Consider the following 13,096-nt stretch of genomic DNA (forward strand, 5'->3'; position numbering starts at 1 on the left):
TGTATTCAGACTTTAGGGTCTGCCGGCCCCTCCAGGGCTCAGGGGAAGGATGAGGTCTGCCACGAGTGGTCCTGGGGCCCATAGTCCTCCACTGCAGGCTGCGGTGGGTTTCTACCTAAACAATCTGAATTGGAGCACACTTCCATATTCCCCGTCCAACACACACAGTTCTAATTCTATTTTAGAAGTATGCACCTCCTCCACATTTACTTAACTTTGATCATATTTCTTATAAAATCCTAGCTCTGGCTTTATGATTTAGGTATCACATATTAATTCATCCTATTCTGAGTTATTTTATAACAATAACTCACATTAGCTAACACTGAATCATACACACCTAACTCAGCTGCTTAAAAAAAAAAATCAGACCTTTTCCTGATCATAGGACAGCGACGAAGAGGATGGTTTTATGATAAGGGTAAACGTTGGACTTCACCCACCACAAAAACAAACAAAAGGCCCCACATTTTCTGTCCTTATTTATGGCTTTTCCTTGAATTGTCTTAAACCTGAAAAGCAGGCAAGAGGAGCAGATACTGTCCTAGTGTCTCTGAGAAGCATGGGACATAGTTACTGAAGCGCAGGGCATCACTAGGGCTCTCAGATGCACACGGGGGTCGTTAGCCCACACGCGTATATGCACACACATAATCTCACAAATACATCACCGGGAGCCAGAGCGTTTGATTGCATTTTACGGCCTGAATCTAGTCACAATTACAGGCAGAACTTTGGACCCTTCGTCTGGTCCCAACGGATCACCTGAGAGCTAGAACCAAACCTTACAGATAAATTTATTGCAACAGATGTGCGAGAACATTTTCAGTTTTGTAAAAGACTTCGAGCCTTCAATGACTCCCACCCCTCCACCTCAGTCAGGTTCTAGAAGATACTCACTTATGGGAAGAGAGTAGCTAAGTTTATAGTGGCTTGATGAATTCTGAATTCCGATCTTCTCAGAGAAAGTAAAAAAGGTGCTAGGGAGTGTTATAGCTTGAATTATGTCCCCCAAAGGTATGTTGAAGTCCTTTCCCCCAGTATATCAGAATGTGGCCTTATTTAGAAATAGGGTCATTGCAGATGTACTTAAGATGAGGCCATACTGGAAGAGGGTGGGCTTTTAATTCAGTATGACTGACGTCTTTTTAAAAAAGAAGAACACCATATAAAGACACAGAGACACACAAGGAGAAGATGGCCATGTGACGACAGAGGCAAAGATTAGAGTGATACATCTACAAGCCAAAGATTGCCAAGAACTGCCAGAATCAAAGGAGAGGCAAGAAGGACTCTTCCATAAAGCCACCAGAGAGAGTATGGCCCTGCCAATACCTTGATTTCAGACTCTGGGCTCCAGAACTGTGAGACAATAAATTTCTGTCGCCTTAAGCTGCTCAGTTTGTGGTCCTATGTTAAAGCCCCAGGAAACTAATATTGGGAACAAACTGGGATGACAGCATAGGAAGTAGATCCCACTGGGGCTTTGGAAGTATAAACATCACCACCCCCTACTGCCCACAGAGTGTACACTGGGGCTCTGGACATGCTGGACATGCTGCAGTGAGCAGAGAGACCCACAGGGAAATTTTGCTCAGTGGCCAGAACATTTCAGCTGCAGCACCAGGCTGCATGTAGATGAGGAATATGGTTCTTTGGATATAAAGTAGGGTTCCTGTGGAACTGGGAAATTCAGCCCTCCCCACCTGAGGGTTTTCAGAGCTCTAAGGAAAATGAGATGTGTATTAGATGTTATTGGAGTTTAGATAAGGTGGGAAAGGTGTGTTTCTTCAAGAAAATAGCTCACTTTCTCAAGGAACCTTGGGGGATTACTGTTGAAGAACAACAGGGAGAGGGAAAAAAAGGAGGAGGAGAAGGAGGCTAGCGTAGGGGAGAAGGATGAGGGGGAGGGAGCAGGAGAGAAACCAGAATAAAGATAAGGAGAAAGAGGAGGGGAGAGAGGAGAAGCAGAAGGGGAGGAAGAAGAGAAGGACAAGGCAAGATTTCAAAAAGAAAGGAATAAGGCTCCCACCTCAACTCCTCTTCATCCTCTATATCCTATTTATGCCCAGATATGCATGTTTGAATGCACCAGCTTTCTCCCTTCCCTCCACCGTGCCCTCACTCAAAATTTCACACCCTCTCACCTTGATCACTGTTAAGACTTTTTACCAGGCTCTAGAATCCACCTCTACACATTTGCCAGGCTGAGCATGTACCTCCCCTGCTCACAGCCCTGACACAGAACACGAGGACCTCCAAAACCATACTTCAGTCCCACTCCCTGTATTATCTTGTACTCCTCACTGCACGGCATCCTAAACTCAATTCAGTTATATGCCTGGGGTTTTTTTTTCATAAGTGTCTGCTTGGAACGTTCTTCCTCTTCTTCGCCCTATGAACCTCTACTCATTCGTTTTGATCGAGCACAGATTTCGCCCCCTTTGTAAAGACTTCTGTTGCCTCACATCTGCTCCGGCAATGGCAGAATGAACTTTCCCCTCTCCTGTACTGCCATAGAACTTCAGAAATGATACCTACCACACTGAGCTGTGGTTATCTCACTATAGGACAATTTGCCCCAACAGACTATATATTCTATGGGCACTTCATTTGACCATAGTATCCCAAGGCCTGGCATCATGTCTGAAATGTGGAAGGTTCTCAATAAATGTTGAAAAAATGAAGAACTTGAATGAGAACAACATACACCAGGTACAACAGTTTACCCCCATGGACTTTCCAAGCTAGTGTCCTTTCCCAAACCCATAAGGAAAATTCACCTGATTCTCGAATACCACTGCCATCTCCTTCTCTGCACTCTGCACAGGGCTCTCATCAAGTTCAGCATTGGCTTCGGTCTAGGAAAATAAATAGGCCTCCCCTTAGACACACAGAGCTGGCTAATTTATATGACAGGAGATTCCAGGCCCCCTGCTTCCTGGACTGAGCAGAGAGAACAAGATGAAGCGTTGTAACATGAGTTACTGTGTCCAGTTGGCCTCCCTCTACCACTGGGGCCTTCTGCTCCTTTCACAAAGGTTTATGCTAGAAGTCATTAAGGTTTCCTGCCAAAACACAACATGTTTCTTTTTAAAGGCCCTTATTCCCGCTCAGAAGTTTCCTAATCAGAAACAGTGACTAACCGTTAAACTCCAAATAAAGGAAATAAAATTAAATGTCCCAATTGCTTTTGCTGATTTGGGCTTTGGTTTAATTTTATTATTTTTTTTATAAGCCTTAGGCTTATGGAGAACTCCCCAATGCCCCGTTCACCGCTTGGCTGTGGAGGGAGAGTGGTGTAATGCTCCACGTGATCCTGGAGTTGGAGTTCCTTAAACCACACGACAGTGGTGACTGGAAATTTAAAGCTAGCATACCTGGCCCATGGCTGGGAGATTGCTGTGGGCCCCAACCTGCTAAAGGGCTGGGGTGTTTCCAGAGCCAAAGACACAATGGCTCAAGAGGCAAGAAGAGGATTCGGCCAACTTATATTGGGTTGGCCAAAAATTTCATTTAGTTTTTTCCATACAACGACTATAGCTTAGTTGTCTTTAACTTCTTCCGAAAAAATTTTGTTAGATTGCATTGTGACTGCTGTCATATCAGCGTGCATTTTAAAAAACATCAAAATTGGTGAATGTGCAGCCATTTTAATATTGAAGATGGAAGAAGATATGCAACATTTTTGCATATGCTTTATTATGCAAAGTGTATTATTAAGTATATTATGCTTTATTATTTTGAGAAAGGTAAAAACGCAACTGAAATGCATAAAGATGATTTATAAAGTGTATAGAGAAGGTGTTATGACTGATCAAACATGTCAAAAGTGGTTTGCGAAGTTTCTTGGTACTATTGACATTGGCTAAATAATTCTTTGCTGTGGGGCTGCGTTACACATGGAAAAATGTTTAGCAGCATCTCTGGCCTCTACCCACTAGAGGCCAATAGTGGGAGATAGCTGACCTACTCAAAATACCCAAATCAATAAAGTTATTGGTGAAAATGAAAAATGTGTGTTTTATTTTATGGAAAAAGTAAATGGACTGTTTGGCCAACTGAGTACCTCCTTGAATGGATTCCAGCTGCCTTTCCTATTTGTGAAAGGTGATTGCAGTTGGCCTCCTGACTCAACCATAGAAACACCTGGAATCTGTCTATTTGGGGACAGTCTAGAGAAGAAAGAAATGATGAGAACGAGAGAAAACTGGTAGAGAAACTTAGAATCATTCCTGTTAGGCCAGAGAACATCTATTTCCTTGTCCAGATTGTACAAGTAAGGAGACTGGGGCCCAGAGAGATCCAGACTCCCAAAAGGAGATAAAAAACCTTTCATGCCATCTCCACATTACTGGATGAAAGAAAGCATGAAGGAATAGGGCAGGTCAGCCTCTAGAACTTAGCACAGTTTCTGGCACAAAGTAGTCAATAAATACTTGATAAAATAATATTATGTAATAGCTCACATAGGGGAGAAAATAACCCAATATGTGCACTGTCCCTTGGGCTACTCCTCACAAAAAAAGTCGGGAGTTAACTTTATTTGGAAATTATTCCAAACTTACAAAAATTGCAAGAATAGTACGTAGGGTCTCTGTGCACGCTACTAGACTCCTCAGCTTTCTAATGCTGGCCACACTGGAGTTCTCTATCTACCTGCCTATATACACACCCATACTATTTATTCTGAGTCATTTATGAGTAGGTTTCTTTGGGCCCGTTTTCCTTCAATATGCATTTCCTAAGAACAAGGACAGTCTCTCATAATTTTCAAATCAAGGAAATTTAATGTTTACAATCTTTGTCTAAACCACAGCTCATTTTCAAATTTCATCATTGTCTTACTAAGGTCCTTTATGGCATTTTCCCCACACAGGACCCAACCCAGTGTCACGTCATACAACTAATTGTCACGTCTCTTTAGTCTACCTAAATCCGCACGTTCCTCAGCCTGTCTTTGTCGGTCACGAAATCGCCATTGTTGACACGTGCGGCCCAGGTCTTTTATAGAATGCCACCCATTTTGGATCCGCCCGATGTTTCCACAGGATTAGATTCAGGCCACGCCCTTTCGGCTGGAGCACTACCTGAGTGATGTGCTCTCCTCTGGATATCTCGTGTGGAGGCACACTAATTCTGTTTCCCCTTCCTGATGATGTTAATTTTGATCAGTGACGTCTCTGCTGTAGAGTTACAACTTTTCCTTTTGTAATTAGGAAGTAATTTGAAGGAGTCGTTTTAGACCATGTACATATTCTGTTCTCCATCAGTCCCCACAATGCATTTAACAACCAGCGAATGGCTTGCTTTTTACTCCTAGGGTTATAAGCTGTTGCTGCTCACCTTATTTGTTCTGGTGCTCCAGCTGTCCCAGTTCTGGCCAGAGGAACCCCTTCAAGCCTCTTTTGTCCTTCGTTATGTGCCCATTTTTTAAGCTCCCTTTTCACTTTTTGGCAATACAAGATGTTCTAAGAAATTGTGTCTTCCCTACCCTACCCCTGAAATCAGCCTTTCTCCAAGGATTCCATCTCCCTTTCAGTGAGGGACGGTCTTTGGAAATCCAGACCTCCATGCCAGGTATGCTTATCACCCTTGGGATTTCATTGCTTTTAGGTCCTATCAGCAGACAGAGCTGACAGATACACATTTTTAATATTTACTTATACCAGTGCCTCCAATCCAAACCAATTCTTTGGGGCCAGTTCTTGGTTTTTGCTATTCCTTATTTGTATCTCATTACTTCAGAGTGAGAATCCTGGCTCAAAAAACAAACAAACTTAACAAACGAAAACAAAAACCTCACCAAATAGCCCAGATTTGTCCATGGGTCATGGGCAACGTGACCACTCTTATCTTCCATGCCATGGGCTGCTACACCCCCGCCTCTGGGAAGGACTGAACTGAACTTGCCAATACCCGCAAACCGGTCACTGTAACAACATCCAGAGTCTCTCGGGCCCTTTGAGTTACTAGACTCAGTAACCAGGGTGTTAATGATCGAACTGAAGAAGCTAAAGGATTAAAGTAAAGCTTTTCTCCTTCCATCCTCCCCACCTACTTCCACCTTGATAGGGCTCCCTATCCTTACTAGGAAGGTGTGATACATAAAGAAGAATAAAATGTGAAATTCACAACTTAAAGTGGAAATTCTACTTACCAAGTGGTGTGTTAGGTATTCCATGTTTATAATTTCATGTAATTTTCAAAACAGATAAAGTCCACATTTTATTTCCATTTTATTTCCATTTTATAGATGAAGGGTTCAAGGAAAGAGTCTGATTTGAATGGGTGCAGGTCTTTAAATTAGACAGTATGTGTTCTTTTAATGGTACCAGGCTGTCTGCAGGCGACCTGGGATTGCCTCTTATTCTCATTATTCTTTTAAAAACCTAACACAAACTTAGCACAGGTTTTATTGAAAGCCTGTTGTCCAGCCCAGGTACCATTCATTAGCTCCACGTGAGATTTCCTGAAGCCCTTAGCTTGAACGCCAGTGTTCATCTCTACTACCAAAGATGCATCTGAGAATGATGGAGAAATTAGCTCGGGCTCATCCAAGTCCAAGCTCCCGGAGCACCATGTCTGTGCACACGAGCGTGAATGCACACCCAGGTAGGGCACATGACTAATGTGAGCAGAAATAGTATATTGTAAAAATCAGCCCATCTTGGCTCGTGTGCAAATCAGAAGTGCCAGAGAATGTTTTTCTCAGTCTTCTATAGTATTCATTACGAAAGAGTCCCCAGATGGCAGATGGCTATTAGCTCACTGTGACCTATATAAATGTCAAACATAAAACTATTGCCCCAGCAAAAATCTCAAAATAAATAACAACAGAAGGGATGAGATTCTGTTATCATCAGTATTTACAGTTTATGCATTTGGGCTCTTCCCTTCTCAAGCCAGCCCAGAAACGCTTTCATGCCACTAGGGAATTCAATTAGCCAGAGCAATTCAGGAAGTGGAGTCCCACAAGAATAACCGGCACAGACGAAGAATGGCTACCCCGAAGAGAGAAGCCAGTGGCTGCGGACGGTAGAATGGCTGTAGGGTATTGCTTCGCCCACATTTTATAGGCTTAGCTTCAGATCTTTATCCTCACGGCCAGGCATCACCCCTAGCAAGGACATGCTTTATCATCAAAGGGAAGATTCCAGATCTTAAGAAATATAGAATAAGTTATTTTTGTAAAGAGGTTAGAGGATCAACTTCTTCCTTATTTGAAATTCACAGGGTTTCTTTCTGCCAATGGCCAAACCTAGAGAGAACTGCTTTCCACCATGATGTCTCTGTATATGTGGGTGTGCACACAATTTATATATATATGTATATATTTTATGTATATCTATCTTTATATATATATATATAAAACATATAATAACATATCAGTGTTTCTAACACAACACAATTTAAGTCTGGTTCTCCAGATGAACAACTAAAAAAAATTTTTTTTAGTCAATCTGTTCAGTAAACTAAAATCAGCTTGCAATGCCTTGTTGGACTTGTGGTATAATGATTCTGTTTAGATTATATTTTCCCTGCATGTCTGAAGACCTAAATTATTCTAGGAGCTAAGCAGTTAAGCTGGAAAAAAACACAAAGTCAAAAACTACCCCTTCATCTTGGGCAAAGGATTCACCAGGAAACAAATGAGTAAGCAGTGTGATCTCCAAGTTCAAAGAGAGGGTGACCATGTAATTTGTAATTTGTCGTCCAGACTGGGACAATTCTGAGAGTGAACAGCAATGTTATTAATAGCTTCACCAAGGCAACAGGTATAAACCAGGGGTGTCCAGGACAAACAGAGACGTAAGGTCACCTTTTTCAAAGGTGATCTATAAACACCACAGAAGGTTTATTTAAACAGTCATGTATCCGTGGAATAAAGTTTTCACTGTGAGAAATAACCAAGGCAGAAAGGCAGCAGGGTAGAGTAGGAAGAGCTTTGTAATTTGACTGCATTTTATTTTTAAACTGGCTCTCTCTCCTAACTAGCTCTGTGACCTTACGCCTCTAATTTCTCATTTGGAAAGTGAAAATAAAATACCTTGAAAAACTGTTGTCATAATTATATGCGATGAAAAATGTGAAGTGTCTAACACATAATAATGTTTATTTTTCTTCTTGGGAACATGCAGCAGATCCTACTTCAAATCTGTTTCATTCTATTATTCCTTGGTTTTAAATCAACAACTACTAAAAAGGCACTTGAAAATTAATTTTCAGCAAAGTCTTTTTGCAACCACTGACTGCTGGAAGATTGCAAAATGATGGTACACATATTTTCAAGGGTCCTATTGTGCAATAGAAGTCTTAAATCCCAGTGCTTTCCTTTTTACTTTTGAGAAAAATTGTGTGATTACACAAATAAAACCTCAAGCCACGATGTCAAGCCAAAGCTTAGACTGGAAGCAGAGGCGTCCATTTCTAAAGGAACCTCCCAGTTCAAGGGAAGGTCTGATGTTCTAACTGGGGACCACGAGCCTCATCATGCATCTTGTAATTCCTGATGGCTCTGGCGTGCAGGGGCTGGAGAGCATCCCACAGACTAATTTTATATGTTGCAGAAAGTAAAGGTTCTATAGCAAAAAGTCAAGGTATATTATTTCGTTTCACTTCGAAAAGGCTCTCCAAATGGCCAATGAGGCCCAAAAAGTAATGGCCCATTTTTCATGTCAGTGCAGTGCTTACCTGCAGTTCCCGTCTGCTCAACCCAAGGAACTTGATGGTGGAGACTTTATGTGCAAATCTCTCAGAGAAACAAACCTGCGATTGTTCCGCTGGAGGCACCTTCCAAAACCCTACTCACACTATGGAAAAATCTCGGGCAGAAAACTGCCCCTGAGGCTCTTATTACTAAAGTTGGACTCACACTCTGAATACCACGCACAGTCTGAAATGAGTTTTGAAGTTTATTATTCAATAAATGTTTATAAAATTCCCATGACATGATGGCATCAGAGTAGGTTCCGAGGAGATCAGATGAAAGGACTTATTAGTCTAGACATTCGGGGCTTCACAACTTCCGGGAGAAAGCAGCAGTTAATTACAGTACACCAAGGGATTGCTTTACGAGGGTCACAAACAAACTAATTTGGAGCATAGCAAAAGAAGCATCTAAATAGACCTAGGGACTAAGGGAAGGTTTCAAAGAGGAAGTGGTATGTGAGCTGGGATTTAGAGGTCAAGTCTGCAGAGCCGTTAAGGTGGACGAGGAGGAAACAGCGCATGCGGGTATGAGGCTGGAGAGAGGGTGGTGGAGACTGGATGCGGCTGCATCAATGCAACACGTGCAGTGTAGGGATGGTGAGAGCCAGTGAGGCTGGGCATGCAGCAGTGCCTGGCCAGGAGAAACTCTTTCGGCTTTGCAAGGCATGCGAGAGCTTCCCTCCCAGACCGGCAGTTGCCTGAGGGTACTCCCAATCCGTAATGCAACTGCATTAGAAACCCTTGTCAGCTTTACCTTAGAATCACCCGTCCTGTTTCTGACCTCTTCTAACCCCTTCTCCTCCTGGCCAAGTTACCACCACTTCTCATCTGGTGTTTGAGAATCACCTTCTAAGTGGCCTCTTTTTTCCATCTTTGCCTCCTCCCATGTTACTGCTGTTTCATTGTGTTGGATCTTCTGCTCCAAACTCTCAGGGTTCCCAGCTTCACTCAGAGGACAGGTTGACGCAATTGACCTTCCACGCCCAGTATGATCTGGCACACTGCCCCTAACTTCTCTGATTTTGTGTCCCATCTTGTCCCCTCACCTACTCATTTGCAGCCACACTGACCTCCTGGCTTTGAGACCTCAGGGCTTTGGCCCTTCATTCCTTAGGCCTGGAGGACTTTTTTCAATATAGCCATGATGCTGGGTCACCTCCTTTGGGTCTCTGACCAAGGCATTAGAGAAGCTGTTCTTGCCCACCGTATTTTAAGTGACAAACCCATCCTCATTTCACCTTTGCTAATCTCTTTCCGTGCTTAATTTTTATCACCATTTGACAGTTATACATTTACTTATTGTTTTATCACTCACCTCCTCATATATGTCTACCATAGCTACAATGTAAACCCTACAGAGGCAGGGACTTACATTAATCTTTGCTCACTGGTTTATTCCCAATGCTTACGGTGGTGCTGGCACATAGTTGGCACTCAGGAAATACACAGGGATGAGTGAGTGAGTGAGTGAGTGAAACCCGGTAAGGAAAAAAGGGGAAGGCCAAACAGAGAAGCTTCAGTGCCTTCTACTTTTATCTGTGCTGTTTATCAGGGTTTCCCATAAGTTTTATTTTTTATTTTTTAATTGTGTTTTTTTCCAATCACCATTTAGTCCCCCTTTTTTAAATTGTCTCACAGAGTAACTGAAATTTAAATGGCAAGATGGAAGACAATGTAGAGAACCTAGAACACAGAAAGTTTTTAATAAATGTTGCTATCAATACTATTATTTATTATATTACATCAGATAAAATGAAGCCAAAGAAGTCAGCACTTTATAAGAAGAGCAGAGTCACCAAACTTAAGGAAGAAATGAGTTTCAGGAAGGGAGTGAATGGTCAACTGTGTGAAATATCGCTGGCAAGACAAGCAAAATGTTTAAAAATCCACAAATGTGGCAACTGGGGCTGTTGGTGACCCCACCAAAAGCGGTGCAGAGGGAGAGGTGAGCATAAAAGCCAGGGGAGTTGAGCGAAATGACTGAAAGGAGGAAGGGAAGTAGACCCAGTTTTAAGACAGGCTCAACCTTTCTCTAGCTGCGTGACCCTGGAGAAAGTACTTGATTTTGTACCTCGGCGATGCCATCTATAAAGCAGAAATAATCAAGTTCTTATGATAGCGTCTGGCCAGTGATAGGTGATCAATTAAAGGTGAGCTTTCTTCCTTTGTCTCTTCTCTTTTCCCTGATAGTGGAAATGCAAAAAGGACCCAGACCTCATGTGTGATGTTGCTTCAAACTCTTCAGCATAAAAATCCATTGATAGTGTGAAAAGTAGGGGCACTAGAACAGTGTGAGAGTAATAATGGAGTAGGAACATCAAATAATTATAATTTACATGCAGTATCTAGAAAATTATGTAAATCATATCAGTCAATGTGTTATTTCTCTCTTTCCTTAGCCCAATTTTCCTTACCCAACAATTACTCTCACATTAATTAAATGTAATTACACAGTGACTGGATAAACCCTCTACATGTATTTTCTTAACACCAGTCACGAGTGAAATTGACTAGTATGCTCACAGCCTTTCCCCAAATTTAACTCCCTCAGATTTCAAGGGACCCTGTTTTGAGCTGGGCTGTAAACCGCTGTTGCCCTAACGAGGAAGTATTTACAAGGTTTCTATGCTTTGCTCTTAAACGGCCAGTCTCTATTTTTCTGTTCAAATGACATCATTTTCTTAGAGTCGAAAGGGGCTCAGTGACCCCCCTTTCCTTCTTACACATCCTGCTCCAGGGAACTGAACACCAAAGAGCAAGAAGCTACATTTCCCCAACTCCGGAGCAAAATCAACCTCCCTTTGGGAAAAGATTCCCTTGTTCGTCTGTTGGTGAGGACAGGGTTAACACGGCCCTGAAGCAACAGAATAAAGGCTTTCCTCTCTCGTTACTCTGGTGTGCCAACGTTTCTCTTCGATGTCTATTTGCACGATCATAAATTCTGAACTCAGGAGAATAATCTCAGCCAAAGCCTACATGTGCCGGATACCATAATGTAAACTGCATATGTTGCGAGAAGCTGTTAAATGGAACCAATGAATGAAAACGTGGCCAGCTTGATGTCTGGGCCCCTGGATTTCCTCTCCTCTGTAAACCAAGGCCTCTCCCCTCAATTCTAACTTTCCGACATGCCCATAAATAAAAATATTTTTGGCTACCAGATCGCCTTGAAATGTTTAGGAACAGCCTCAATTCCAGTGTGAAAGTTCAGGCTCTTCTCTAGAGTGTAAACGGCCAGCCTGCAGCTCCTCTCCGTCCTGACTGCGAGCAGACTATGATGATGTACAACAAAAAGTATAGCGAAGAGGCTGCATTTCTGTTCTTCCCGGGGCCATCCCACTGCCTTCTCTCCTCCAGCTCTGTCCTCAATCCAACTGGAAGGTGACCCAGCTCTCGGGCAGACTGGTTCAGCACATGAATCCAGTCCTCAAAACCAGTTTCATAACAATTTGAGCCCCCATTCAGCTAGAAAGGTAGCTACTCATCTGAGTCATTTCAGCCCTCCTGCCCTCACCTTTCTGGGGTTGCACCGAAGTTCAAGGCTGAATTACACAACGCCAAGGCATTTGGGGCAGGAATCTGGATCTTGATGTCCTCTACTAGTGGGGCATCCACTGAAGTGCACATCTCCCCTCCTGGTCCTTGGTTGCTGGTCCGTGCACAGTGCTGCCCAGACATCTCCATTTACTTGTGGCCACTTCTGCATCAGCTCCATTCTCTTGGCTTCTTTGCACTGTGATATTTGTGATTTCTTCTCCTATATCCAGGCCTTGCTGGGTTCTTAGAGTTCCTGTAAAAATTACCTTTCTAGACTTATATTGCTTCCTCAGGCTTCTGCTCAGGAAGCAGGGGCCAGCACTTCTTGACCTGCTGGCTCCCACACTCTCATTTCTTCCCCCTAGAGCCCAGCATTTGGTTCTGCAAAATGCCACTCCATAGTTCAGCACCAGTTCTGCTCAAGACAGAACGAAAAATTACACTCCTGGAGGCCAACTAGAGATCCGTCTTAGAGCTGGTAGTCTATGTTTCTGTGACACATGATTCCCAGGAACCATCATATCTCATGTCATGTTCTCTTCTGCAACACGGGCTCTGAAACCAATGCAGTTGTTTGTGTCTTCGCTCAGGGTGACCCGAGAAATGCCGAATGCTGCAAGCGCAGTGTTTTATTTTCCATTGTTTAAGGACAGGCACCCCTGAGAGACTGAGCTCATGGAGCAGTCCACAAAATTAGAAAATATAAAGAGAAATGTAACCATAATGCTAACTTAAAATATATCATTCAACATGAAATATAGATCTTAATTTATTATTTTATTGGAGAGGTGAGTTGTTGCAGGTCAGGCAGCCAGTGAACATAAACGTACTCACAGAGAAAGGAGGG

Source organism: Desmodus rotundus, chromosome 13 (genome assembly GCF_022682495.2).
Source record: "Desmodus rotundus isolate HL8 chromosome 13, HLdesRot8A.1, whole genome shotgun sequence".
Lineage (NCBI taxonomy): Eukaryota > Metazoa > Chordata > Mammalia > Chiroptera > Phyllostomidae > Desmodus > Desmodus rotundus.